The 27,925-nt window shown below is 42.1% G+C and overlaps 1 long non-coding RNA gene across 1 annotated transcript; it reads right to left on the bottom strand.

Annotated features, from left to right (window-relative positions):
* Positions 1-13,120: 13,120 nt before the first annotated feature.
* On the bottom strand, positions 13,121-26,731 carry LOC119518951. Its single transcript, XR_005213902.1, has 3 exons — positions 26,665-26,731; positions 25,960-26,035; positions 13,121-13,318 (listed from the first exon to the last, which is right to left on the bottom strand). It is a non-coding gene; the product is annotated as an uncharacterized LOC119518951 (long non-coding RNA).
* Positions 26,732-27,925: the final 1,194 nt, after the last annotated feature.

Below are 27,925 nucleotides of genomic sequence, written 5' to 3'. Positions count from 1 at the left end.
TAAAATCTGGCAGCATGGCACTTATGTTTTTTCCAAAGTACTTCAATCCAATTGAAAGTTGTAAGCACCGACTATGAGCAAAATATCCTGAACTTATACACAGATAACATGGGAATGGTCTCTTCACTCAAGGAAATTTTTGTCTAATACATAAAGCAAGACATGTACACAAATGCTGTCAGTAAAAGGTAGATTCTGTCGAGTGTCATGTCAACAGGGCTGAGCCCTGTGAGGATTCAGATGGGGAGCGGGATGTGTCGTGGCATTAGAGTTGAACTTGAAGGATGGGTCCAAAGGGAATAGAGGTGAGACATGTCTAGCTGTGTTTTATTGAGGACAACAGGCATGCCCACTTTGACTGATCTTGGGGTGCATAAGAATGAATTGTGGGCAAATGGCATCTTAGCCCAATCATAAAAGGCCCTAAATTCTATGACAAATGCTTAAGCTTTTATCCCACAGGTGAAATGTCTGATGAATTCTGGGTCCATATGAAATTGATAGGTGTCTGGAAAAAATAATAGGGGACTGGATGTGTTCAAAAGACTTTGGAAAATCCCAGTTAAATGGCTTATATTATTGCAGAACTTCTTAGAGCTTTCAGTATAGTAATCAGCATTGTGAATTTATACAAAGAGAGATATAGAACCCCCTTTTCATGGAAGCAACTGCCAGGACTGGTCAAAACGTTTTGAGAAAGCTTTCTTTGGGCTCTGGGTAGCCATCAAAGGGTTGTAAGCAGCTTATGGCTTTCTTCTACACTGCTTGCTCTTTGCAAAGATGCTCCTGTTCTTCTCAACAACGTTTGGAGTTGTTCTTGTTTGTGTGACTTGGACACACTCAGGCAAGACTCCAGACAAAGGGTAAGGAATATGGAACTCCAGATGGTCATGACTCTGTCTCCCTCATTAAGCTGCTTTTAACGATTTTGGTGATTTCCTTTCCATTATATTCTCAATTAATAAACAGTCAAAGTTCAGAGAAACACATTTTTTTAAAAAACTTTGATGCCATAATAGCAAATGAAAGGCGTATGTGGAGAGTAAATCAGGTTTATTCTCGTATTTCCCAGCATATCCCCATGTGTAATTGTGTTGGGTGATCTCTGAGACACGAGGAAGCGTTTGTAAAGATTTTCTTTACAAGCCCATGTTTGCAGGCTTCCATGAAAGTGAGGCAGCATTTGCTCATTAGGATGGACCCTGAAGCAAGGAAAACATCACCAGTCTTATTGGAACACTCAATTCAATCAAATTAGATAGGAGAGCATCACTTCAATCCAACTTTGCAAGGCCATGGCCCCAAGCCAAAATAACTGGCACTACATTTTGACTATGATTACTGCTGGGAGCTAGTAGAGTTCTGGGAAGCTGGGTGGCATAGAAGAATTAGGGGGTCCCAAAGGACTGAAGACAGTGGGAATAATGGTGACAGTTTAAGGTCAGACAGAGGCCTTATTTACTGGGTAGAAAAGAGTAGCGTACAGCACTGCCTTGGCAGAGACCAGAGCAGTTAATCAGTTCATACATTTTTGATAGCAATTCCCACTTTATTGATTTTTCATATGTCCCTTAAATTTGTGTCTCCACCAGAGGTGTTCAAAGTCAAAATGAAGAGAAGGCAATGATGAGAGTGTTTCACTCTATTAAGGACTGTTTGTGTTGCAAGGAATGGCAATCAACCTGAATGAGCTTGTGTACAGCGAAATTTATGTAAAAGAATCAGGGTTATTCTACACTGCAGGATAAGAAATGTGGCTAGTGGGACAAAAGACTAGGTACAGGAACTGCAAATCTACTAGGAGTCTGAAAAGTTTAACTGACCAGATCTTTCTGATTGCTGATAGGAATACAAGGTCCAAGATGACCCCGACAAAAAGACAGCCTTGGCCAAATCCCAAATCTACATAATCCTACAGTTTCAGTATCCACAGTTAATTGATAATGTTTCTTCATGCCTCAATTCAAAAATCTGAAGAAACAGAATGAGATTGTCCTGGCTTGGGTCAGACGTTCAACCTTTGTCCAGTTAGCTATGGTTGAGAGGGGAGACCATGGGGCTCACCAACAATTCAGCTGGGGTTATGCGAGCAGAGTCTTTGAGGAAGGGAAATGGGCAGGTCCTCTAAGAGGGAACACGGAGTGCATAAAAATGATTAGCAGAGAAAATGATTTGCATCTCAAATATATTTACCCAAAAGGAGAGGCAAAAGTGTTAACCCCAAAGCCTAGAGTGTATCATGGAAAGACAGGAATCTGCTCCGCCTCCCCTTCCTGCAGCTTCTTCATTTACTTCCCCACCACTTTCTAATTACTACCAGCAAAGCAATCAATACAAGGTTATCAACAATAGGGACAAGTTAATTAAGATGAGCAAATTAATCAGGTAATTAAGCAGCCCTTTCTCAGAAGGTGAGCTGGTCAAGGTCTAAGTGACATTAGGTCACATCAAGTTGTCTTTGTTCGGGTGTGCAGGAGTCACAGTAACTAGAGCTTGTGCCAGCCTGAATCAAAAGGGACTTATCATCCTCATTAGGGAGCACACAATTGCTCTGGTCTTAAACATAGTAAGTCCATATTCCAATGATTTCCCAGAGCCTTGGTCTCATTCATACTGTATAAGCCCTTTATTCCAGTGGTAGACATGAGTAGTTACTAATCCAATACCTGTTCTCTCCTTTTGCCCAATAAATAAAACTCCAATCTATCCCAGGGATCCCAGCTTAAAGACTACATTTCCCAGCCTCCTTTGCAGCCGGAAAGTAGCCAATGAGATTAAGTGGAAATCTTAATTAAAGTGAGTGAGTGTTTGGGGGATGACCCAGTTGGGAGATGTACCCTTTCTACTTCTGTTACTGCATTTCTCAGTTCTACAATTTCTATTTGCTTCTTCTTTTATAACATTAATTTCTTTGCCGAGATTTTCAATTTTTCTCATTTGTTTGAGGAAAATTTGTAATTGGTTGTTGATGTATTTTTACGATGGCTGCTTTGAAATCCTTGTCAGGCAATTCCAACATCTGATTTATCTCAGTATCAGTGTCAGTTGATTGTTCTTTCTTGTCCAAATTCTGATTTTCTTGGTTTTTGATATACTGGTTTTTGATTGTATCCTGGATGTTTTGTCTATCATGTTAGGAAAGTCTGAGCACTATTTAAATCTTTTATTTTAGTGGGCAGTCACCCTGTTTTGGGTCAGTATATGGGTCCCAGCCTGCTTTTGTGGGCCGCGATTCTGATAGTTTAATTTTCAGAGCCTTTACGATATTATTTTGGTCTGCCTGCTTCATCTAGTGCTTCTGGAACTCCCACTGGTGGAATGGGTAGCCTCCAAAGTCTGGTGGCTCCTGCTCCCCTAGGCAAACAATCTTGCCACCCCCATGCCTGTGGCTTCCACAATCATACCCCCCAGGGCTACCCTCCTTGGCTACAGGCCCCTCCATTCTGGATCAGAGAACATCTTCTTGTGTGAAGGGACAGAGAGACTGTTGAAAATGCTCAGGATCTGGGAGCCTTGACTTTGAATCCCAGCTTCATCACTTATCAGCTTTGTGACCTCATGTAGATGATTTGTGTTACAATGATAAAACCAGGATAATAATAACTCTGATTCCAGAGTTGTTGTAAAGATTTAAAAATATAATGTACATAAGGCACCTAGCCCAATAGCTATTTTATCACATTCACCATCATCATTTTCTTCTATCTATCACAAACATTAGAGTTATTTTACAAGAAATAAGTCCCATAAAACACAGCATATAAATAATCAGAGCTAACATTTACAGAGTGCTGACTGTGAGCCAGGTACGGGTTTAAGCACTTTATGAGAGTGATTTCATTTAATCCACATGAACCAATCAGGTAGTTATCATAATCTTAACTACCATACCTCTTTAATAGGTTGAGGAGACTGGACTCAAAGAGACTGAGTGACACAGCTGATAAGAGGTAGAACTGAGGCACAACACAAGGTCTGTTCAACTGTAGAGTGAAAGCTCCTATCAAGTGTAGAACAGGAAGAAGTACCTCAGGGTTTGGAGTCTGAACAATGTATTAATTCCATTCATTCATTCATACATTCATTCAGGTGGTGTCTGTGGAGCTCGTACTCCGTGCCGTTTCTGTGTTATACACTGTCCATACAAAGACGGACAAAGTCCTCAAGGGGCTTCCAGAGAGAGACATGTAAAGAGATATATGCTCTAAAATTTTTCAGCTGTGATGAGATACGTGCACATTTGGTATACTTGGGCATACAACAGAAAACAGTTAGTTCTAGGGGAGTGGAGGAATTATTTAGCACCATAGCTCAGAAAGGCTAATTTTGCAACATTTCCTGAAAGTTCTGTTTTATAACAATAGAAGTTTTAGGATCCCTATTTTCTTGTTTTGCTTGTGGCAAAGAAGCAAAAGTGCAGCCAGTTCATACCTCGACAAGGACTTTTGTTTGTTGTGAATGAGAGGAGCTGTGTTTGCTGTCAGTTTAAAGATGGAAAGTTCTAGAAGGTGCTCCAGCAGACATGGTGCTTCTCTTCCTACAGTTAACAGGAAGCTCCGTGAACAGATCAGGCTTTGCTTCTGTTCCTGTTAGGGCTTCCCTGCCACCTCCTTTGCCTTTGCCTGCTCACAGTTTCCATGGGTACGTGTCAGTAGTTTGGGGGTAAAGAGGGAAAATCCATGTAGCAAGACAGAAGGAAACCAAGTAAGAAAACCAGAGGCTGAGCGGAGGTTGAAAGGCAAGTGCTCCTGAGTCTTCTTGGCAGGCATCTGTGGCCAGGTTGTGGAGAAACTGGAATCTTCTTCATTGCTGGTGGGAAAGTAAACGGTAAAATGCTTTGGAAAAAAGAAACTTTTTCACAAAAACAAAACAATTTTTAAAACTTCTGCTCTTTGAAAGATACTATGAAGAAAACATAAAGGAAAGCCAAGGTTGGGAAAAAATATTTGCAAAACATGTAACTGACAAAGGACTCACATCTGGAATATATAAAGAACTCACTCAACTTAATAATAAGCCAAATGACACAATAAAAAATGGAGAAAAGACTTGAACAGGGGTCACAAAATATATATATATATATATATATATATATATATATATATATATGTATATAAACGGCCAATAAGCACATGAAAAGATGCTCACATCCTCAGTCATTAGGGAAATGTAGATTAAAACTACAATGAGACACCACTATACATCTAAATAGAAAAGAATGGGAAACTAAGTGCAAGGTTGTGGAGAAACTGGAATCTTCATTCATTGCTGGTGTGAATGTAAACAATACACTACTTGGAAAAGCAGTTTGTCAGTTTCTTATAAAGGTAATATAAGGATAATCCAGCAATTCCGCTGATACGTATTTATCCAAGACAAAGGAAATCATGTGTCTGAAACAAAAAATAAAAATACAAAACTTGTATAAGAGTTTTCATAGCAGCTCCATTCATAATAGCCCCAAACTAGAAACAACCTAAATGTCCATCATCTAGTAAAGGGGTAAACAAATTGTGGTATAGCCATTTAATGAAATACTACTCAGCAACAGAAAGGAAAAATCTACTGATTCGACTAAACAATCTACTGATCTACCGATCCGTACAATAAGAAGGGTGAATCTCAAAAGCATGACAAGCAAATAAAATCAGACATACATACCGTATGATTCCATTATGTGAAACTCTAGAAAAGATAAACCAATCTACAGTGACAGAAAGTTGCATTGGGGCCAGAAGCGAGGGGGAGTTTGATTATAAAGGGGCATGAAAGAGCTCTTTGGGGTAGTGGAAATGCTCTATATAATAATTCTGTATCTTAATTTTTCTGTATCTTAATTCCATGGTTACACAGGTGTTTACATTTGTCAAAACTCATTAAACTGGAATACTTAAAATCACCACAAAAATATACTTCAATAAAATTGATTTAAAATAAAAACCTTCACAATATTAAATTTTTTGTAATAAAAGTAGTACTTGATCATCCTAGAACTCTTAGATTATAATAATAGCAAATAAAAAAGTCACAATTGCCTATGATTCTGCCACTGTTATAATTTTGTTGTATCTTAGGATATATACATATTATGTACTTACACATGTATATCTTTTTAAAATGTCAAAATGCAAGGCATAGTGTTTTGCAAACTTGTGCTTTTTCACTTGCAATATGACTACCAATCGCTGTCATTAAATTTTATTCTAACACTTCACTTTGAATAATTACATATATTGTGGACCTTAATTTGTTTAGTCAATCCATGTTACTTGACCCATATGTCATTTGTGACTTCTTTTTTCTTATAAGCAAAGCCATCACATTCTCATAGCTAAATCTGTGTGCACATCCATGATTATTTTCTTAAGATGCACTCTGGAAGTAGAATTTCTGGGTCAAACGGTAGACTCATTTTAAGGCTTTTGTGATACATACATACATACATACATAGATAATTGTAATACCTACATATATCATTGTAATATATAATTACAAATATAATCAGGGATGGAGAGTTCAGGTTTCCTGAACTTCCACCAAATGGGATATTTTTAAAAATTCCTTGCCAATTGAGAGGAGGAAGTGGTACTGTGTTTGTCATTTTAGTTTGCATTTCTTTGATTGCTTCCACCAACTTATTTTTCCTGTCTTGGCTGCAAGGAGCCCAGACCCCTAAGTTTGACATGACTAAGTTCAAACGATGGAGCAGAAGCAGAGATGGATGACTTCTGACTCCGTAAGTCACCCGACCCCAGGGTCAACCCACTAATATTGGCCCTGACACTAAACAGATCCCCAGGCAAAGAGAGTTTCCGAACCAGGTCCTTGGCTCAATTACAGCCCTGGCCAGGGGTAGGAAAAATGCCTCCATGACTCATTCCTGGTGCAATTTCAGGCAGTTAATGCAAAGGGAAAATGAACTGGTTCACGCTGAGGATGAGAGCTCTCTTGGCAACACCCATCTAATTATCAGAGATAGTCCCCTCCACGAGGGCAGATACCTGCTAATGCTTTGATCTAGTTCCCGAATTCTCCGCTGGGGAATCAACAACAACAACAACAACAAAGAAAAAATGTTGGTCCTCAAAGAGCATCACCATTCTGATATTCTCCTTCTAAAATAATGGGAGATGGAGACCTAATGAATGTTTTTTTTGGTAATTATGCAAAACAAAGCACTTACTGGGAGAGGGATAGATTTTTATTTTCTACAACATTTGGACCTTTAGCACATGCCCTAACTTTTGCTTAAGTTTTCCTGAGGAGGGAGAAAATCTGGTCTGGTCCTCCTTCAGTCTGAGAAAAGAAAAAAAAAGAAAAAAAAAAAGACCTCAGATTGGAATGCTCCATAAAGGCCCGTGAAAGAACAATGTTGTGTATTATGAGCATGAAAATTGATGAGGTCAGAACCACCCCAGGGACACAAAAATATATATTTATGTAAGAGGCATTGAAATTTGTCTGCAATTAGGTTTTACCAAAACCCTCAAATCTGTTGTTTGGTTTTAAGCAGATGTTGAAAAGGTTTATCCTGGATTCTGTCTTTATTGATAGGATGCCTTTTGATCTGCAGCCAAATAAGAAATCTGGATGTTATTTTGGATTTGGAAATTTTCTTTAAATAAACATATTAGTTAAGTATGTAAATCTGCTTATCATCACTTCGGGCATATTGCCAGAGTGGGAAACATCTGGGGCCTGGTGTCAGACGACTTATTAATTCACACTTAGAGTGTGTTTCACCCAGGTTATTGCTGAATATTGTTATCTTGATTGCCTAAGTCAGCTGTGTCTTGACAACAGTTAGTTACAAGTTTGAGGTTTAAATTTTGACTCATGAGAAATCCAGTGTGCGAGGGCCTACTGATTTAGGTATCCAGTCCCTTTCAGGATTGATTTCAGAAATTAATTGTTAACATTTTGGATTATGAATGGCAGAGTTCTGCATTATTTATCTGAACTGGCCAGCATGTAATTCTGGGAAGGGATTATCTGACCTGCTCCTGATAAACTCTGAAGTGGAGTCATTAATATAACTCTCTGCCGTAAAACTCTAGCCACTTTATGGAGATGCCTCTCCCTCCGGTTACAATAATACTCAACGACTTTAACTTGTAAGTCTAGAGTGAATCATTTTGTCTGGTGGGCTGGTAGACGATGAGTGGGTGCAACCTAGCATTCTCACTAATACAAGTAATATGGCATTTAAATTCAGCGAGTCCTCTCCTCCTCACATACTTCTAGACCTGGAAATGAACACCAGGGGATGAATGTATTTGGAGAGGGCCCTAATGAATGAAGCTTTTGTGCTCAACAGTGAAGATGGTTTTAGCCATTGGTTGATGGAACCATTGGAATTCAGTTTCTAAGACCCAGAATAAGCGAGATGTCAGAAAAGGAATTTCAGAGAAATAAGTCAGAAGCTGTATTTATGTGTTTCTTCTGTTTAGTCCTTACAAAGCATCTGAACGTCTTCCTCTGTGTATTAGTTAGGATAAGTAACACTAGTTACTGTAACAAAGCATCCTCCCAATTCAGTGGCATGAGAACAAACATGTATTTCTAGCTCACATTCCTGTGTAGCATGGGTAAACGGGCGGGAAGGCAGCCCTGCTCCACGCAGTCATTCATGGACTCAGGCTCTCCCCATCTAGTGGCTCAGCCACCCCCTAGGACCTTGGAGTCCTCCACTGGATCTGGCTGGAAGATGAGGGAAGTGAGAGAGCATGGAGGAGTGTGAGGGAGACTTTTAAACCAGGCCTGGAAGTGGTCAGGTCACATGGCTACATCTAATTGTAAGGTAGGCTGGAAAATACAGTCAAGCTGTGTGCCCAGGGAAAGAACATTTGATGAACAGCTAGGGAGGTTCTGGCTCACTTGATCTTACAATAGGCAACTTGGCTATAAAAATAGCAGCAACACAAATGGTAGTAACAATGGCTAACGTTTCTGGGAAGCTTAATATGTGCCAAGCATCGAGCTAAAGACCTCGCGTGGATTATCTCATTTAGTCTTCACAACAGGGTAATGTTGCTATTCCCATTTCACAGATGAGTAAACTGAGGCTCAGGGGCTGAAGTGATCCCCTCAGTGTCGCACAACTAGTCAGGAGTGCAGCTGAGATCCAAACCCAGAGTACTTCTGACTTCAGACCGCATGAGCTCAGTTATTCTGTTCTCCCCACCCACATCTTCAAAATCTTCTGGCCAGTTCTGGGCTAATCTTGTCCCTCCCTTTTCCCTTTGCCCCTGGCTTCCTTCCATCCCTGTTTTCCTTTCATTTAGCTAAGTGTGTACTTGGTATATAAGATAAATAATAGATGTATAATAGTAACAAAGGTGGTCAAGTAGACCTCTGTTGTGGACTGGGCCCCCTACTGTGGTTGGAGGGTGGGCGACCATTGGCAGGAAGCTGGGATGGCAGGTTGTTCAGCTCAACACTCTCTGAGATCCACGTGCTGATAGCCATGCTTTGCTGGGCATGGGAAGGGCCAGCACGGAGATGAGAAGTAAACGTGACTAGATGAGAAGTCTCTTGCCATCGGGAGATTCATATTACCAAGACAGGGAGCCCAGCTCTCCTCCTCCCCATGCCTTATCCCTGGAAGACAGCAAGGGTACCTTGTTGTACCTCTGCTCAAGTGGAGGTGGGCAAGCCACAGTCATTGGTTAGCATGACTCTTAGACTTGGATAAACAAAGCTCTACCTGCCCTCTACAGAGTGGCTGGAAAGAGAAGGGATTTCTGCCAGGGGCAGGAGGAGAGGCAGCTGCAGGAAAAGAACTGTTATCAGGATGCTCTAGTGATCCCAGAGCAAGGAGTCCCAGGAGCCAGGGTAAAGATTCTCATTTTTACCATGTTCGTTTGTGTGTATGTGTGTGTGTGTGTTTGCACGTGTGTGTGTGCATGCATGAGTGCTGTCGTGGAGCTGGCCTTCCAGCGTGCCTAACATTTCTCCCTGTCAGTGAGTCAGTGTGTCCAGTCAAGGACAGAAAGAGAACCAGTGGTGTGCTTTGGTGGCTTGGGGTTATGTACCCCAGAGAAACACAGTCTTAATCCATTCCTGTGGGTGTGAACCCATCGTAAATAGGACCTTTCGATGAGGTTACTTGAGCTAAGGCGTGGCCTGGCTGAAACAGGATAGGGCTTAATCCTATTCCTGGAGATCTTATAGAGAAGACCACAGAGAGAGAAGCCACCGGGAGCTGACTTCAAGCCAGAAGTCAACCAAATCCATAGGAGAAAGGAGAAGGCATGGCCATGTGCATTACCATGTGATGGAAAAGCCAGGAATCTTCTACTGGCCTGTTAGAAGACACCCATCCTAGAAAGGAGTAAACCTTCCAGCCTCTGAAACTTGAAGCCAACCCATTGTGTGGTATTTGTTTTAGCAGCCAGGAAGCTAAGACATATGCCAAGGTGGGAGGGTGGGAGCAGGGATGGGGCTGTCCATTCAGGGTGCAGGCAGAGAGTAGTGCAATCTGTAGATAATTTAAAGCAATAATAGGTCCAACCAAAAGTTGTTTTGCTTTTTATTATCCCAATATGCCAACAATTCTAAACAGTTCTCTCTTGCCTCCAATGCTATGCTGCTTAAAAGGACAGAGTGTATTTGGAACCACCAGGGACCTTAAGGGCATTTGACCCTTAAGGTTGAGATTGGGTTCATGTCCCCCACCCCCTTTTCCCACAGTGCTCCCTCCTGGCATCACCCATTACAGCCCTGTGAGGTGCAAAGATTCATGAGGCACAAACTCCAAAGACTTCTATTGTATTAAATAATTATTTAACGTTTGTTTTCTCTTCCAAGCTCTTATTCATTTTTTTTTTTTTTCATTCAAAAGGGATTTATCAAACTCCTACCATGTGTCAGGCCAGGTGCTAGGGGCTGGGGGTTGGAGGGTGCACAACAGCGACCAAGTAGACAATATCACGGAGCTGACATTTTAGAGCCGGGGACACAGAAAGCAGGTGAAAAGATACCTTAACAAGATGATTTTAGCTAGTATAAAGTGATTTGCAGGGGAATGTTCTAGAGTAATGAGATAGAAAGTGATGGACGGGGTTGGCTCTATATTGGATAGGGTGGTCAGGGATGGCTTCTGGGAGGAGGTGGCATTTGAGCTGAAACATGAAGGATGGACAGGAGCCTGCCATGGCAGAGGAGACAGCAAATGCCAAGACCCAAAGGTAGGAACAAGCTGACATGCTGGAGGAAATGAAAGAAGGCCTGGGTGGCTGGAAATAAGGAGGAGCCTTATAAGGAAGAGGTTGGGGGGGGGGGGGTGCGGTGGACAAGCCACTCAGGATCAAATGACCATGTTAAGGGGTCTGCATTTTATAATGCAGGGAAGGGGATGGGGGGTGAGAATTAAATTTGAGGTTATGACCATTTTGCTCCATATCCCCCTCTTTGCTTCCTTTCATTTGTCACATTTATGTTTACTAGCTTCAGCTGGCTGTTCTCCCCATATCCCACAGCAACCCTACCTCTTCAGGGCTTATCTGCTCCCCACCCCACCTGGGTTCATTTACCTTCTGAATGTCGTCTCCGTGGCACCCAGTTTCCCAATATTGTGTTCTCCCCTTTCTGCACACTGGTAATCTAATGAGGAGGGAAGGTTTGGATGGTTCTGGGCCTCATTCTGGGCTTGGCAATTTTCAGAAAGCCACCAGTTGCAGGGCTGCAGAAGCTAAACCAACCTAACTCAGTTCCTCCTTTTCTCACGAGTGGGATTTATTACCTTGGACTTCTTTGTGCCTTTTCGGGGAAAAGAGATGAGCCTGTGTGTGAGGAGGAAAGGAAAGGTTGGAAGCTGTTGATACCTGGGAGAGTTTAAAGAGAAGGATAAATGTCAGCCAGTAGTTCCCTTGCCTGACCTCTGGGCTGAGAGGAGTTATCTCTGTCCACCTAGTGTATTTCTCTCTTCAGTCTTCTACAAGGTCTTCTTCCTTCTGACCTTTTGTCTATGAACATGAGAAAAAACAGCCATTTAAGAACTGAAAATATAAACTTACTTGGGGTAGGAAAAGTCTGGTTATCTTCTAAGAATTGAAATAATGGTGTGCACTCTTTACACACACACACACACACACACACACAGCACACACACAAAACATTTGTCAACAATTGGTGAGAATTGGTTGACAGATTCCACTAGGTTAGGCAGAGTCTACCTTTTACTAGAGAGAGCATGACTCCTATGGAGTCCTTGCTTTAGTTTTCCTTCCTTCTTTCCTTTTTTTTCTTTCTTTCCTTCTTTCCTTCCTTCCTTCCTTCTTTCCTTCCTTCCTTCATTTTTCTTTTCTTTCTTCCTTCCTTCCTTCTTTCCTTCCTTCCATCCTTCCTTTTTTCTTTTCTTCCTTCTTCCCTCCCTTCCTTTCTCCCTTGCTTCCTTACTTTCCTTCATAAAATAAATTGTGGGAGTAATGCATCAAGTTATAACAATGAATGGATGACATCCTAGAGGAGAGAAAGGTAGGATCTGGATCTTGACTTCTTGCCTAGAAAGAGCACATGACTTTCATTTTAGAAAGGAAAAAAAAAAAAGACAATTTCAGGATTCCACAGGAAGAATGGTAGAATTGAGTCACCTGATTTAACCTTTCCTGGATTCCCTTGAGGGAAATGGCTGAATTTGGTCTCAGGCTTATCTGTTTTCATCTATTTCAGTAGCTGCAGAAACCCCTTGTATCTTCCAATTTTCTGTTGAGGAGCTGGGCCAAATAAACCAAGATCCCCAGAGACATGATTTTGGAGGGTCAATACCAAATATATCCTTTATTCTTTAAAATTTGATTTGCAAACCTATCAAGATTACATAGTCAATCACTAAATATTTATTGATAAATGACTCACCTCTGGATCCACATAAGACAGAATCCCTCACAATGCTATCTTGTTGGGAAATGAAGGCCTATCTTAGTGTCTTGGGATTCTTTTCATTTCAAATGACAGGATACTCAATCCTCATGGACTCAAATTAGACAGTCAATTATTGGTGCATATTTTTAAAAATCCGAGTGTAGAGTTGGATATCAGTTAGGTATTAATAAATAATAAACCACCCTCAAAATATTGTAGCTTAAAACACCATTTTATTAGCTCACTATCTGTGGGTCAGCAATTTAAGCTTGGCTCTGTTGGGTGGTTCTTCTGTCTTGACTGGGTTCCCTCACTCATCTGCAGGCAGCCATGGATTAAGGAGCACTCCCTCTGGGCCCGCTGGCTGCTGGTGGGGATGCCCCATCTCTCCTCCTCCTCATGGTCTCTCACCCTCCAGGGGGCTTGCCCAGGCTTGTCCGCAAGTGGCAGGGTTCTGAGACAGAGCAAAAGTACACACCATCACCATTGTATTAGCTAATTCAAGAAATGGGACCAGTCCACACTTAAGAGATAGGAAATAGTCTTCTCCTCTTACTGCTCTCAATGGGAGGACCTACAGTCACTTTACAAAGGGAAAGTGGGAAAACTTGTGACTTTTTCCCCCAGTCAAGCTCTTTAAGGCAGCTTTACACAAAACTGTATTGCAGATGGAGCAATGTCATCATTCTCCTTTGTGGGATTCAGCCTCGGCTCCACATATCAGCACAGTGGTTATGGAAGTTCTAGCCCTCAGGTTCAAGCCTAGTGGGAAAGGGCAGCCCCTCTGATCATATTCCTAGAAAAGGGTGTATTGCATCCCAGATTCATCGGCTCTGATTGGGTCATGCACCGATTGACCTAGGCCTGGTCACATGCTCCGCCTGCACTGGCAATGGGACTGGAAGTACAAAAGCATCAGGTGGGAGTGATGGATCCTCACGTGAAAATTGGTGGCTCTTGCCCAAAGGAGTAATAGACACTGCTGGGGACAGTGATAATGGTGGAATGACAATGGATGCCTACAACATACCCCTTCCAAAACATGACACATCTGCTGCAGCTCCATTTATTGGTTACATAGGATCGTGTAGTAGGATGAGGGGATGTTGAACCAAGATTTGAACCCAGATGTTCAGATACCGTATCTCACCTTTTGGCCAAAATTAATTTTCTCCTCAGCACAGGGCATAATTCTACAAGATATGAGGAATCTATGATCCTGCCTAGTGGGGCTTTTACTTTGCAACAGAAATATCACCCTAGACAGCAAGATGGCGGCTTTGGCTTCCCATGATCATCTGCTACGTGTTGTGGGATCAATACACTTTCAAATACTTTCCCATTCACCAAGGCATTATCTCCCCGAACTTCTTTGTCCCTGCTTATATTTGTCAACTTTACAATCCTTTTATTACCAGCAAAAGCTTTGGGAAACCACAAATAAAAGCAGGGATTATCAAAGGATTCTTATTAAAGCATGCTTTCTTTGAGGCACAGAGTAAAATGCCCTCTGTTCTCCCCTTGTGAAAAGATGTGTTTTCTCGTTTAATTAGAATAGACCTCCATTCCATTAGAAGAGGACAAGTAGGGCAGCAGGATGGAGACTTCAGGCCCCAAGAAAAAAAAAGGTTTATTTTAGCTCCAGCCAACTTGAAAGGCATTCTGCAACTCTGTGAAATATTCTGTTATGCTTGAGAATGGATGAATACTCCGAAATCACCAAGTCCCTGCCACACAGTAATTGCTCATAAATAGTCTCCATTATTGTGGTTGGTTTAGTTGTTGTTGTTGTTACCACTTTGCAATTAAAACCTGGGTTGGAGAAATGCAAAGCCAAGTGAGTCAATTAGGATCCTCGCAGGCAACAGATGGCCAGCTCAATTTGGGTAATTTGAGGGGAGCTTAGTAAAGAGACTGCAAAGATGTGAGCAGGATTGAGGGAGACCCCAAGGGATAGTGCTGTACCCCAGAGATATCAACTGTGGGGAACCATTTCACCTGGAGCAGGGTTGGCAAAATATGGTCCATGGGCCATATCTGCCCTGCTACCCATTTTATACATATGTATTTCAGTAATTTTTGCTATATTCACAGAGTTGTACAATCATCATCACTGTATAATTTGAGAACATTTTCATTACCTCCCAAAGAAACCCAGTACCCATTAGCAGTCATTCCCCAGTCCTCCCACCTCCAGCCCTTGGCAACCACTAATCTACTTTTTGTCTCTATCAATTTGCCTATTCTGAACATTTCATATAAATGGAATCATACAATGAGTGGCCTTTTAGGGTTGGTTTCTTTTACTTAATGTGAAAACATAAATACATATTGTTTTCAAGGTTCACCCATTTTATAGCATGTATTAGTACTTTACTCCTTTTTAATACTGAGTATTTTTGCATTGTATGGATATACCACATTTTATTTATTCATTCATCAGTTGATTGACATTTGGGTTGTTTCCACTTTTTGGTTATTATGAATAATACTGCTATGAACACCCACGTACAAGTTTTTGGGTGGGCATATATTTTCATTTTTCTTGGATATGTACCTAGGAGTAGAATTGTGGGGTCGTGTGTTATCTCTATATGTAACATTTTGAGGAACTGGCGAACTGTTTTCCAAAGTGGCTTTAACATTCATCATTCCCACATTGCTGGTTCTAATTTCTCCACCTCCTCACCAACACTTGTTATTGTCTTTCTTTTGGATTATTGCCATCACAGTGGGAATTAAGTGATATCGCATTGTGCTTTTGATTTGCATTTCCCTAATGACTAATATATATTCATATCCTTTCCCATTTTTAAATTGGGTTATTTATTTTTTTAATTATTAAGTTGTATGAGTTACAATTATTAAGTTTTATTAAGTATATTTTGTATACTGCTCCCTTATCAGATATATGACTTGCCAATATTTTCTCCCATCCTGTGGATATCTTTTCACTTTCTTGTTGGCGTAATTTGTAACAAGAAATTTTTTAATTTTTAAGGAGTCCAAAGCTATCTTTTCCTTTGTCATTTGTATTTTTATTGTTGGATCTAAGAAACCATTCCCTAACCACTGTTTCAAAGATTTACTCCTATATTTTCTTTTAAGAATTTTATAGCGTTAGCTCTTGCATTTAGATCTATGATCCCTTTTTTATGCAATTCTACTGAGATATATTCATATACCATACAATCATCCAAAGTGTACAATTAATTGTTCACAGTATCACCATACAGTTGTGTATTTATCACCACAATTTTTTGAACATTTTCATTACTCCAAAAAACAAAAAATAAGAATAAAAATAAAAGTAAAAAGGAGCACCCAAAACATCTCATACTCCTTTCCTCTCCTAATAGTCATTTATTTTTTGTCCCTCTTTTTTTCAACTTATCTGTCCATACATTGGATAAAGGGAGTGTGTGCTACCTGTTTTTTAAAATAAAATTTTATTGGAACACAGCTGTGCTCATTTGTTTACATATTGTCTCTAGCTGCTCTCTCATCTCAATAGCAGAACCCGATTAGTTGCATCAGAGACTGCCTGGCCCCCGAAGCCTAAAATATTTACTATCTGGCCCTTCAGAGAAAAAGTTTGCATTAGGGCCAGGACATGGGTGAAGCAAGTGAGGCACTTAAGGGAGTGCTGACTCTTGGACACTGTACTTGTACCACCCTGAGAGTGTCTTCTTAAATTTTGTGTCACTCGCCCCGCTCTGTCTCAGCCAGGTTGCAGAACTAGAACAGCTCTATAGAGAAGGCTGCCTGGCAGGAGCTGTGGCTTTCTGGAGGGCAGCCCTGCACATGGGGAGCTGGAGGACACAGCCCATCATCTCTGCCTCCTCCTGTCTTCCAGCCTCTCACCTGACAGAGTCACCATAAAGAACAGCCTCCTGGGGACAGAGTAGGGTGGAGAAGGGTGGAGAGGGAATCTTGCGGGGCAGGCTGGGGGAGGAAAGGGAGGCAAAGAGGAAACTAAGGGGACTTGCTGCAAATTCCCAGGGCTGTAGAAACTACAGAAATGTAGGCTGGGGCTGGTAAGGATGATGGTGCTCAATCAGCCCAAAGAAACTGCATTACAAACTGGGTCCAAGGAAGGACAGCTGCTTGGTTATTTATTCAAATGGCACTGATTTTACCCTCCATAAAAGAAAACCAATCCCTGATCTGAGTTTATATATAAAGACATGATGCACCCTGTCCTTCTCTATAGCATGCATTGTAATTATTATTAAATGTTAATTTCTGTGATTATTTACTGAAAGTCCGTTTTCTCTACCATAAGCTCTAGGGGAGAAGGGACAAATTTGCTCACTGATGTATCCCCAGCACCAAGACCAGTGCCTGGCATACAGTAGTTGATTGGTAAATATTTCTTGAATATACAAATTTAAAAAAAGAATATGTGAAAGACCTCACACTTGAAAATGGCCCAGTATGTTTATGGGACGAAGGATAAGAGACAAGCATGATTAACAGTAACCTGAAAGTCCTCTTATCAGAAGCAATTGGGATAAAAAAAGTAGAATTGAAATTCGGAATGATTTAAAAACGGCATGCCCCTTAATTACGTTATTTTATTTTAACTTAAACCATGTATTATATCCCATCACCAATCATTTAATGTAGGACTTTGGCTTCTTTTTGTAGTATGATTACATTACATTGCTGAGAGTCCTAGGTTAACTTTCTTGCATAAATCACACTCATATGCATCATCCATGAATTTCACTTTCATTTCCTTTAAAATGCAATGGGAAACTTTAAAAAGCTAAAAGAACATTCTGAGGGCAGCCTCTGTCTAGATCTTCTAGCTTTCCTCATTTTTCCCACAGATTTGCTGACACTTTTTAGTGACTTCCCTTTACTGATTCTTTCCAAAGCATTTGACCTAATTTTCACAGAAACATCTCTGTTTCTTTCTTGCTCACATTGCACCAATGTGCATAATTACAATAGCAAACAGAACTGGAATAAACAGGTTTGGGAATGAACATAACGGACTCCTGGTAAACATAGCACTCGATGTGTGGGAAGGTATGAGCAAGGGCACACTGGAAAGTAACTTACTTGCTGTGAGCCTTCAACCTGTTGGGGCTATCAGGTATATACTGTATAGAGAGAAGGTAGAGCTTTGGTTAATTTGGTGAATTGGTTAAATGGAGGTTATTTCAGAGAGATTCTACTGTGTGCAAATTAGCAGTCGATATTTTTGCGGTCATATTACACAGGTAAGCCCTAATCTCTGTCTTTTGCACTTCTGTCTTACAAACAACCCAAAACAAGCCTAAGAAAGAGAAAACCAAAACTGGACAGTAGAGCTGCTTGCAGTTAGCTAAATGAGGGTGATTGTTCTGGACTCTGTCCTGATGGTTTCTATCCTCCAGTATAAACCAAGTGCCATCAACTGCTGACGACCACATGCCCCTGTTTTCCCATAGCCTCGGTTTTGCCCAGTAATTAGGATTCCTTCAGAGTGGTGAGGGAAAGGAAACATGAGTACAAAGCCAAATGCACCTACTTGGTGTTGAATTGGACTGGCAGAGCAAGGAATAAGCTCCAGTCCTTTCTTGGAGGAAGTGTTGTGTATAGAGGCAAGATCAGTCATCAGGAGACCTATCCTTCAAACCTAGCACTGCCACTTATAAGCTTTGTGAGCCCAGGCACTTAAATTTCTATTTCTCAGTTGACATCTGTAAAATAAACAATAATAAATAAATAATATCCATGCCCTACCTATCTTTTAGGAATGCTGTGAATCTCAAGTGGAAAAAAAATGCAGTGTATAAGTGTTAAATATTTCCCTCCCTTCCTCTTCTCCCAGATTGCCATCTGTAAGAATCAGGATAGGCTCAGTTATGCTGCAGTAACAAACAACTCCAAACTTTGGTGGCTCAAAAAAACAAAGGCTTATTTCCTTCTCGCTCACATCATGTGTCCATTAGAGGTTGGCAGGGGGTTTCTGGTCATCACGTCCCTCACTTGGGGACACAGGCTGATGGCAGCTTAGCACCGTCTTGAATGTTGCCAATTGCCATGACAGAGAGGAGAGAGAGAGCTCTGTAGAGTGTCTACCAGCAATTAAATATTTGGCCTGAAAGTGAATCATGACACTTCTGCTGACAATTCATTGGCCAAAGCTATTCACATGGCGCCCACCTACTCCCAAAGGGGCAGGAAGTATAATCCATCCTTCCATCCTTCCTTCCTTCCTCCTTTCCTTCCTCCCTTCCTCCCTCCCTTCCTCCCTTCCTCCCTTCCTCCCTTCCTTCTTTCCTTGTTCCTTTCTTCCTTTATCTCTCTCTCTTTCCTTTTCTTTCTTTCTTTTGGAAGTGTATGAAGCCAAACATAATCACATCTTCCCTCCTTAGCAGCTGTGTGGGTAATTTGGACACATCACTTAAACCTGCTTTCAGTCATCTAATCTAAAAAAAAAGGTGGGGAAATAGGGAGTAGTAGTAATTATTTGGTGTGTTTATTGTGATGATTAAGTGAAAAAAAAATGCACCTAAAATCTCCAGGACAGAGTAGAAATTAAATAAATGACTCTTTCCTTCCTCAATACATCAGTTTCTGCATTCTCTTTCTTTTCCATTTTTCAAAATTCTCCTTGAAGGAAGGGATGAGGGTCTGGGGGTCAGCTGTGGGGCTAGAGAGAAAGAAATTTCTGCTTTTTCTATATCCTCTATTGTCAGCCTTGTCCCAAGATGTTATGCCAGGGGAAGCCAGAATTAACCCTGATCACTCAAGGTCATCTCAAGGTGGTTTTCTCTTGTGTTGGGAGTTGCAAGGAAATGCTTAGCAAAGTAGTTGCTAAGAGAGCACCAGATGATTTCTTGCCTGGGAGACTTTTCTGAGCCTTATTGTCTCAAAGAAAGGCACTGTGGTACCCATTAGTGCCCAACACTTCTCAAACTTCAAGGTGTATAAGATTCTGATTCTGCAGTCAAAAATGGGGCCCAAGACTCTGTATTTCTAATGAGTTCCCAGTTGCTATGAAAGCTTCTGTTTCCTGGATCACACACTTTGAGTAGCAAGGTTCTAGGGGAAAGAACTGAGGATTTAGAACTTCTGAATAGAAGTTAGCAACCTGTAGATGCTACTTGTGCAAGTCTTGGGCAAAATTTTTATCTTTTCAAAACTCCGTTTCTTCTGTAAAGCAGGCAGCCATAACGGTGCCTGTTCACGAAGTTGCTGCAAGGCTTAAGTGAGGTGATGCATGTGAAAAACTGACAATCGGAAAGCATGCACATGCATTAGCTGTCAGTATCTCTTCAGGTTTTAAAGCACTGGGTCCTCTCTGAAACAGAAGTGGTTTTGTCCTCTCTGGCTTTTGCATTGCCTTATGCAGCAGATGTTGGAGGATGCCGCTCTCTCCCATATGCTGTTGTAAGCACATCTCCGCTTCCAGAGAGGTTTACTTTGTACAACTGACAAGTGTCAGGAAAATGTGGGAGAGGAGTGCTAAATCCAGCCCACGGTCATGTATGTGTGGGCAAGGAGCATGATAGGAGGGTAGGGGGATGGACCCGAAGATGAGGAAAATTGGTGTAAATGGTTGTGGTGAAGGCATCTGAACCAAATAGAACCTGTTAAACCAGAGCACAAGCAGGGAGACCCTACTTTTTCTTATGGGATGCGGTGATAAAGAAATTACATAGTTATTTGAGAGGAACATAAATAAAGATTAATAGGTTAATGAGTTATTTTCCTTTCATTACTACACTATTGTACTTTATTATAATTGCTTTGCACTCATTTAATTAAATTTGAACTGGGGCCAACACAAGATAATTTGTTTTCCCTGTACTGAACAATGAGTATGCAGATTGGATGTACTGAAGCAGTAATCAGCCCTCTGTTTGCAACACTTTTCTACTCTGAGTAGACATTATAATTGATAATTTGATTGTTGCAGCACTCTGCGCAATATATTTTAAGCCAACATTAACATAATGAAAATTATGTTGTGAGCTTAATCTCAGCTTTTCACTGAGAGGCTATCTGGCTCTTCAGTGTAAAACAGGGAGGGTCTGACAATAGCAGGCCTCTTTCTTCTCTCTCTCTCTCTCTCATTCTTTCTTTTCCTCTCTCTCTCTGCCTCTCTGCCTCCTTCCTTTCTCCTTTCCTCCCCTTTTCTTCTCTCCCTCCCTCCTTTCCATCCTTCCTTCCATTCTTCCCTCTCTCCCTTCCATTTTCTTCTTCTTTACCCTTCCTTCTACCTTCCCTCTCTCCCTTCTCCCTTTCTCTTTCCTTTTTTCCTTCCCTCCCTCCACAAATACATTCACTTTCCTTTCTTGCCTGGTTCTCTAGCTCCACTGAAGAAGTCAAGAAGGGTGAAATAGAGAGTATTGGCAGCAGCCACCTCCCAGCTGTGTTTCCTAATTCTGAGACCTGTTCATGTCCGGGACATTCGGGAAAAGCAAACGAGAGCCTTTCCCACAACTTTCAACTATAGGAGCCATAATTCAAGGCGGTCAGCACAAGAGCCAGCACCACATTTCATGCTGTTGGTAATGGATCGATTCACAAAGCTGCCATGAGCTTTTGGGGGGCATTTCTGCAAATCTTGGGCATTTCCCTTGTCTAAAGTCCATCCTTCCTTTCGAGCTGCGAACATACTTTCGTGCAAGGATGCGGCTTTTATGTTTATTAATACATCCTGGGAACTAATTTTTTCTGGCCCAGGGGTTTCCTGTCCCACAATGGAAAACAGGTGTGACATTCTGTTTAATAATCCCAGGCCAGAGTTCTTGGACACAGGTGGAGAAAAACTTGTGCCCAGGTGACGTCTGTTGAATTTTCTTAACTCTGTGAATATTTGTTTTTGTGTTTATTTGGGAGAAAGATCACCTGCGTGGCTGGAAAGGACTGTGCTCATTTTGGGATAACTGGAGGAGGGGGTCTGGGTATTTTTTGTTCTCCACTAAATTGTCCAGATTCTGACTTTGTTACAAAAATCTAATTTCCTTGAAGAAAGACTTGCTCTTTCATATTTTTGCTCTTCTAAGTCTTGGACACCCAGATTCTAGCTTTCTGCTGCATTTTCAAACTATCTGTCAGCATGGAGACGAAACACCACAAAAAGGAGCACGTTCCTTGGAGGTAGAGGCGTTTCCAAGCAGGCGGATTTGTCTTCGTAACACTTAATTTCCTCCAGTGAACACTTGAGTGCCATAGCTGGTTCTGAGTATCCTCAGTTTTTTCTCTTCTCTTTCTCAGTTTTATTTTGTTCAATAGAAAATTGGGCTAGAACTTTATTCCCATACCCATTACCCCGGTCAGTTAAGTTTTAACTTTTTAACTCACTGTTTCCTTATTTGTTTGGGGAGAGCGTCTTTTAGGTAGGTCTCTCTGCCAGGTCCACTGTTCTAATTACTTTTTTACAAAGGAAGAGCCCAAAGAGACAAGTGTTGTTTTGTTTTGTTTTTCATTTTCTCTCCTTTTAAAAAAAGAAAAAGAAAAGGAAGAGAAAGAAAAGAACACCGTGCTTTGCCTGGATGGAGTGTGTCCTCCTGTTCAGACGTGGTGTTTAAACTGCAGAAGCCACAGCGAGGACGCGGTCCCAGCCGGAGTCACAATCCCAGCTTCTTGGATCAGCCCAGCATAGACCACTAAGGAAGCCTGGTCCCAAACGAGGACCTGAGGGTGGATGTCAGTGGAGCACGAGCATCAGGTATGCAGGCAAACAGCAGTTCGCCACTAAGGGAAACCCGGGCCAAGGGCCTCTTTCCTGGTCCCACCCATGAGTTCCTGGTGCTCTGCACTTATCCTGACATAACAGTACTTCCGGATGTTCAGCCTGGCACCTCAGTATCTGTCTGCCATAATTTAATTCCCCCCAAAGCAGACCCTCAGACAAGGATTCAAGTGCAAGTCACTTATCTGGGGATGACTGCAGGAAGCACAGGAAGGAAACAAGGAAATGGGACAAGGCAGGAAGGCAGCCTACAGGTGGTGGGTTATGCAGCCAGTGGGCACCTGGAGCTGGTTCCTGCTGGGGCACTCCAGGAGCCAGAGGAGAACGCACACCCAGAGTCGTCCCAACAAGGCACGGGGGAGCTGGGGCATTTATTCGCGGGCCTCAGGGAGATGCAGAGTCCTGGAAGCTGGAATTTGGGCCACTACAATGCACGTGTGCTACAAACTGAGACCCAAGAGGATATGGGTGAGCACTGGCAGCATCTGCGGCATCATCACTATAAAAAATCTTATGTGCATCTATCTTGTTTCTATTCCTTGACTGTAAGATCCATAATGACAGGGGATGAGCTTATGCCTTAATCCGTGCTTTGTTGTGGCTGCCTGGATAATAATATAATAATACCAATAATAACGATAATAATTGCCATCCATTCAGCAGCCATCATTCTCAGAACATTTCTAGGTCATCTCTATCGGTTTTCACAAAAGCCTCATGAGCCGGGCACTAGCATAGTCTCCATGTTACAGATGAGGAAACTGAGGCACAGAGAGTTAAGTAACTTGCTAAGTGGTAGAGTCAGGATGTTTAAATGCAAGCAGGCTGGCACCAGGACCTACTCTTTAGGGCACTGGGCTGACTGCCTCTCACAGTTTTCTGGTTAGAATCTGAATCTGGAAGCTCTTAGAGGCCATCAGCCCCAACTCCAACTTTGGCTGTTGTTTGTTGAATGCTTATCATGAGCCTCGTCCCATGCTTTACATTCATTAGTTCATTTTAACTGTCTCATTAAGGCTGAGCAGTATGTATTATGATCCTTGTGCTAGAGGAGAAGATGGTGAGGTTTGGAGAGGCTAAATTGCACAGCTTATGAGTGGGGGAGTCAGGGTTTGGGCAGAGGCACCCACATTCTGGACACCAAAGCCATGGCTTCAAGAAGCTGCTTTTTCTACCTGGACCTCTGCAGCAGGGAGGGGAAAAGTTGCATGCCCTGAATCACCCTAGGAAAAGCCGGTGAGCCCAGGGTCAGTCAAGAAATGAGGACCACTAAGGACATCACAGAAAAGCACACACACACGCACCCATAATGAACCTGCCACAATCAGGTGAATGTTTTTTTAAAAAAATCCTTTGCTGATATCCAAAGTGCTTTTGAGTCAGTTTCCCCTTCGCTTGGTGCAGTGGCAGGGATAGCAGAATGGGACCAACCCCGCTAGTTCTGCAAAAGCCACTCCTCCAACTCTCTTGAAAACTCAAACTTCCATGCCTGGGATTAAACGCCCAGCCCCACAACATCCAACAAAGTGCAGTTTGGGGGTTTGTGTGCATTTTGTTCCATGTATGGGGTAACAGCCAAATCCTGCCCAGGGGAGCACCGGCACCACTGGGGGAGCTGGAGCAGGTGGGAAGCAGGGTACCCACCTGCCTGTGATCCTCTGCACAGTGTGCTGGGTGCTCGGTGCTGGAGCTCCAACAGCCACCCAGCAGGGCTCTTCCTCCTTCCTATCTCTCTCCCTCACTGGCTCCTTCTCCCCTTTTCCTCTTCTGTCTTTTCACCCACTCATTTGCTTTATCCATTTCCTTTCTAGAAAAGCACGTCTGATGTGGGGTTACAAGCTCTGCCCAGGAAATGAGACCTGGTTGTAGCCAGCAAAGAAAGACGGACACTGCGTTTGAACTCGGTGGCCCAGTTCTGCACTTCAATTGCCCACCAGCCCAGGAGCGATCTCCGGATTTCAGCTCCAAATCAACACGGGGCAGATACGCTAGACTATGTTTTTCAACCCTTTTGAAGAAAAAGCAATACAACTTTCCCTTTTGATGACATCATAGACAGGAGATGTAAACTAGGCGGCAATGAAGCTGCTGGGGTCAGCCATGGTGAGGAGAAGGTGCCCCCCTCACCTGGGTTCTCACCACATCTCTCCCCGGCCACCGTCATGAACCCCAGTGTCTCAAGGAGCAGGTATCGGAAACGCTATATTAACTCATCTTTAAGGCAATGGTGAAAGTGTGTGGTCCGGAGACAGGTTTCATTTGGCCTACACTGTGTTTTAAATTATATTTGAGCATGTACTTTAAAAAATGGAAGATTTTCATCATATTTTATCCTAAATAAATAAAAAAAAAAAAGGTAGATTTTTACATTTTAAACATTTCAAGATTTCTGGCATTCCTTGCAAAAACACAGACCCAGCCACCCTGGACACCCACTTCCTCCTGGCAGCTGAGCTCTGGTTGCCCCTTCTAGATGGGCACGGGTTCCCTCCTCAGTGCCCACACTTGCCTTGTCTTACATTCACTGTGCTTCCGGGTTGGTAAGAAGCTGCGGAAAGATATAACCCCAAAGGGACCTCAGAAGTCCCTAAAAAATTTCATGCATATGGATAGGGCATTTGTCTGTGCTATTACAATGTGAAAAAGACTGAAAATGGAGAAAATGAAAACCAGGCCAGCAGGGACCTGAACCAGACGTTCGACTACGGCAGAAGTGACATGTCTTGCATGTGTAATCTCAAGGGGCTCTCATGTTTGCGATGCCCCTGGACCCTCCCATCCAGGAGAAGTGGATCTGCCAGGTTGGGTTTTCCTCATTATAAGACAAAGAGCCTGAAGAGAAGAGAGGAGAAGTGGCTCACCCAAATTCACACATCTACTGATTGTAAAAGCCCAAATACAAACTTAGGTTTGTTCACATCGGGCCCAGGGCCCCTTCTCCTCCACCAGGAAGTCACTCTACCTCAGTTTCTCTGCTACCTTGTGTTTTCCCGTCGCCTTATCCATTTGGCTCATCTAACAACTTTGGCAGATGACCAGGTGCACAAAGCACATTGCAACAGATGAGGAAACTGAGGCTGCTTGACATGAAAGCAGAGTAAGAGGTTTTCTCTTGGTATAATTTGAGGAACAGTGAAAAGAATGGACCTCATTCTCTCTCTCTCTCTCTCTCTCTCTCCCCTCCCCTCCCTCCTCCACCTCTCTCACACACACACACATCTTGCTATACATATTTATATATATATAGCTATATATATCTTGCTATATATAGCTACTTATATTGCTATATATATGTAGCACACATGATATAGATGTGTAATCTTTCTCTTAAGACTGGATGAAAGAGGGTCAGGGAAAGGAGAGATCAAAGAGGCCCAGACACAATTTTTGCTCACTGTGCAAATTTGGAAACATCTGTCCTCAATTCATTTCTTTTTTTTTCTTCCCTTCTTCCTTCTTCCTTTCTTTTCACTATGAAAACAAAGAATTATCTAACAGGATTTTAGATTTTCAAAATGCTATGCTGACTTCTCAGTTCTTGTTATGACAATCCCAGGTTAGGATTCTGAAATCAGCAACAGAACTACCAAGTCCAATTTCACGTGATGGCTGAGAAACAAGGCTAAGAGTGAACCCCGGATCCCTTGAGATTTCAGGGTAAGCCAAGCTAAAGCTCTAAGAAGAATAGTAGTGTTGGTTTTGGGAATACAAACCATGTGCCAGATACCTGCCAACCACTTTACCCACAAAATCTCATAAATCCACAACATGTCCCTGGGATGCTGTATTGTTACCTCCCCCTCACCACCGAGGAAGCCACAGTTGGTCAAAGATGCCCAGCTGCTGCCCAAGGGTATCCCACAAGCCTGGGTCTGACTCCAAAACCCACACTCCCTCCACCACACTGATTCCGCAATAGTAAAAGGAGTGTCCAAATTGTCCCTTCCCCAATAATCTTGTGACCACCCACCCCACTGCGTGCTTTGGGGATTTCCTGCAGATCCTCTGGGATTGTCTCAAGGTTACATCATGTTTGGGCCTTTTTGCCATCAAAGAAGATTCAACAATATAAAAGGAAAGACAAGACCCTACATACTAACCAGTTGCACATTGGAGTCAGTCTGCATTCATCCTAGGATCGTCTTTTTTAGTGTCCCTTTGGAAGGGAGAAAAAGCTGGTTTAAACTGAGTAATGAACATGCAGGAAGCAAAAAGGCCAATGCCACACCCTTGGAGGAGGGAGTAATCATTAACCAGAAGGCAAACACAGAAGGCTTAGTGATGTGGTGTGTGGGACAAAAAGCAGGAGCAGCTAGGTAACAGTAGCTAGGCTCATGGGCTTGGGAATTGGCCAAGGCCTGGGTTCAAATCCTACTCCTGATATTTACTAGCTGCATGGTGTTAGGCAAATTATTTACTCTTTCACAGCCTTAATTTTCTTATAAAACTGGGATGATAATTCCATGTTCCTCTGAATCTTGTTATACCAAATAGATGATATAATGTATTGAACATGTTTAGAAGAGTGCCTCATATTATTATGTGCTCAATAAATGACAGCTATTACTATATACAGTTAAACTGCAATTAACCCATTTCAGGCTCTCATTTCAAATTTCTTTACTAGGCTTATATTTCAAGGAAAAAAATCACAGCAGGATTTTTACTATTTTATTTTTAAAATAAAATAAACATCCAGAGCATGTTCTGTGGTCACTACAGATTCAGGCTAAATCACCTACAATGTGTATATTTATCACCCTTTAGGATGCGCAGGTGAGGCTAAGCAATCATTGAAGAAAGATGATGGTGTCCGTTGCACTCTACTTAAGGAGGAAAGAAGGTAGACAGAAAACCAGTAATTTTCCTGAAATATAAGCAGAACGGACTTTGGGGAGAATGCCAACCCTTAATTAACCTAAATCCTAGTCCTGGAAAGGGGCATCCTGGTCAACCGATGTCAGGCAGAAAAGGAAACTGGTGGAGGTTGCAAAACAGCAGCCACAAGACATAGGTAAAATAAGCTCCTGGTTTGTAAGAGGCAGGATGAAAACTGACACCAGAGCTTCCTGAAAAGAGAAAATGAGGGTATCCAATTGACAGTCCGTGTACCTACAATGAATACGGCAACTCTGGCTGGGCACAAAAATCTATTGTGCCATTTTGGATACCTTATTATAAAAAGGATATTGTGCCATTAGTGAGGCGTCATGCAACACAGCCAAAGTGATTGGGGGCACACAGATGCGTGGACATTTAAAAGGGTAGTGAGACCAGGCTGGTATTCTCCAGGAAAAGAGAGATTAAAAGGAAGGGATACACTGGGTGACACAGCATAATGCTGAAAACAGAAAAGAAAAA

Source organism: Choloepus didactylus, chromosome 22 (genome assembly GCF_015220235.1).
Source record: "Choloepus didactylus isolate mChoDid1 chromosome 22, mChoDid1.pri, whole genome shotgun sequence".
In the NCBI taxonomy this organism is placed as follows: Eukaryota; Metazoa; Chordata; class Mammalia; order Pilosa; family Megalonychidae; genus Choloepus; species Choloepus didactylus.
Note: the sequence above shows the minus strand (reverse complement) of the source record. Positions and strands in the feature narration are given on the sequence as shown.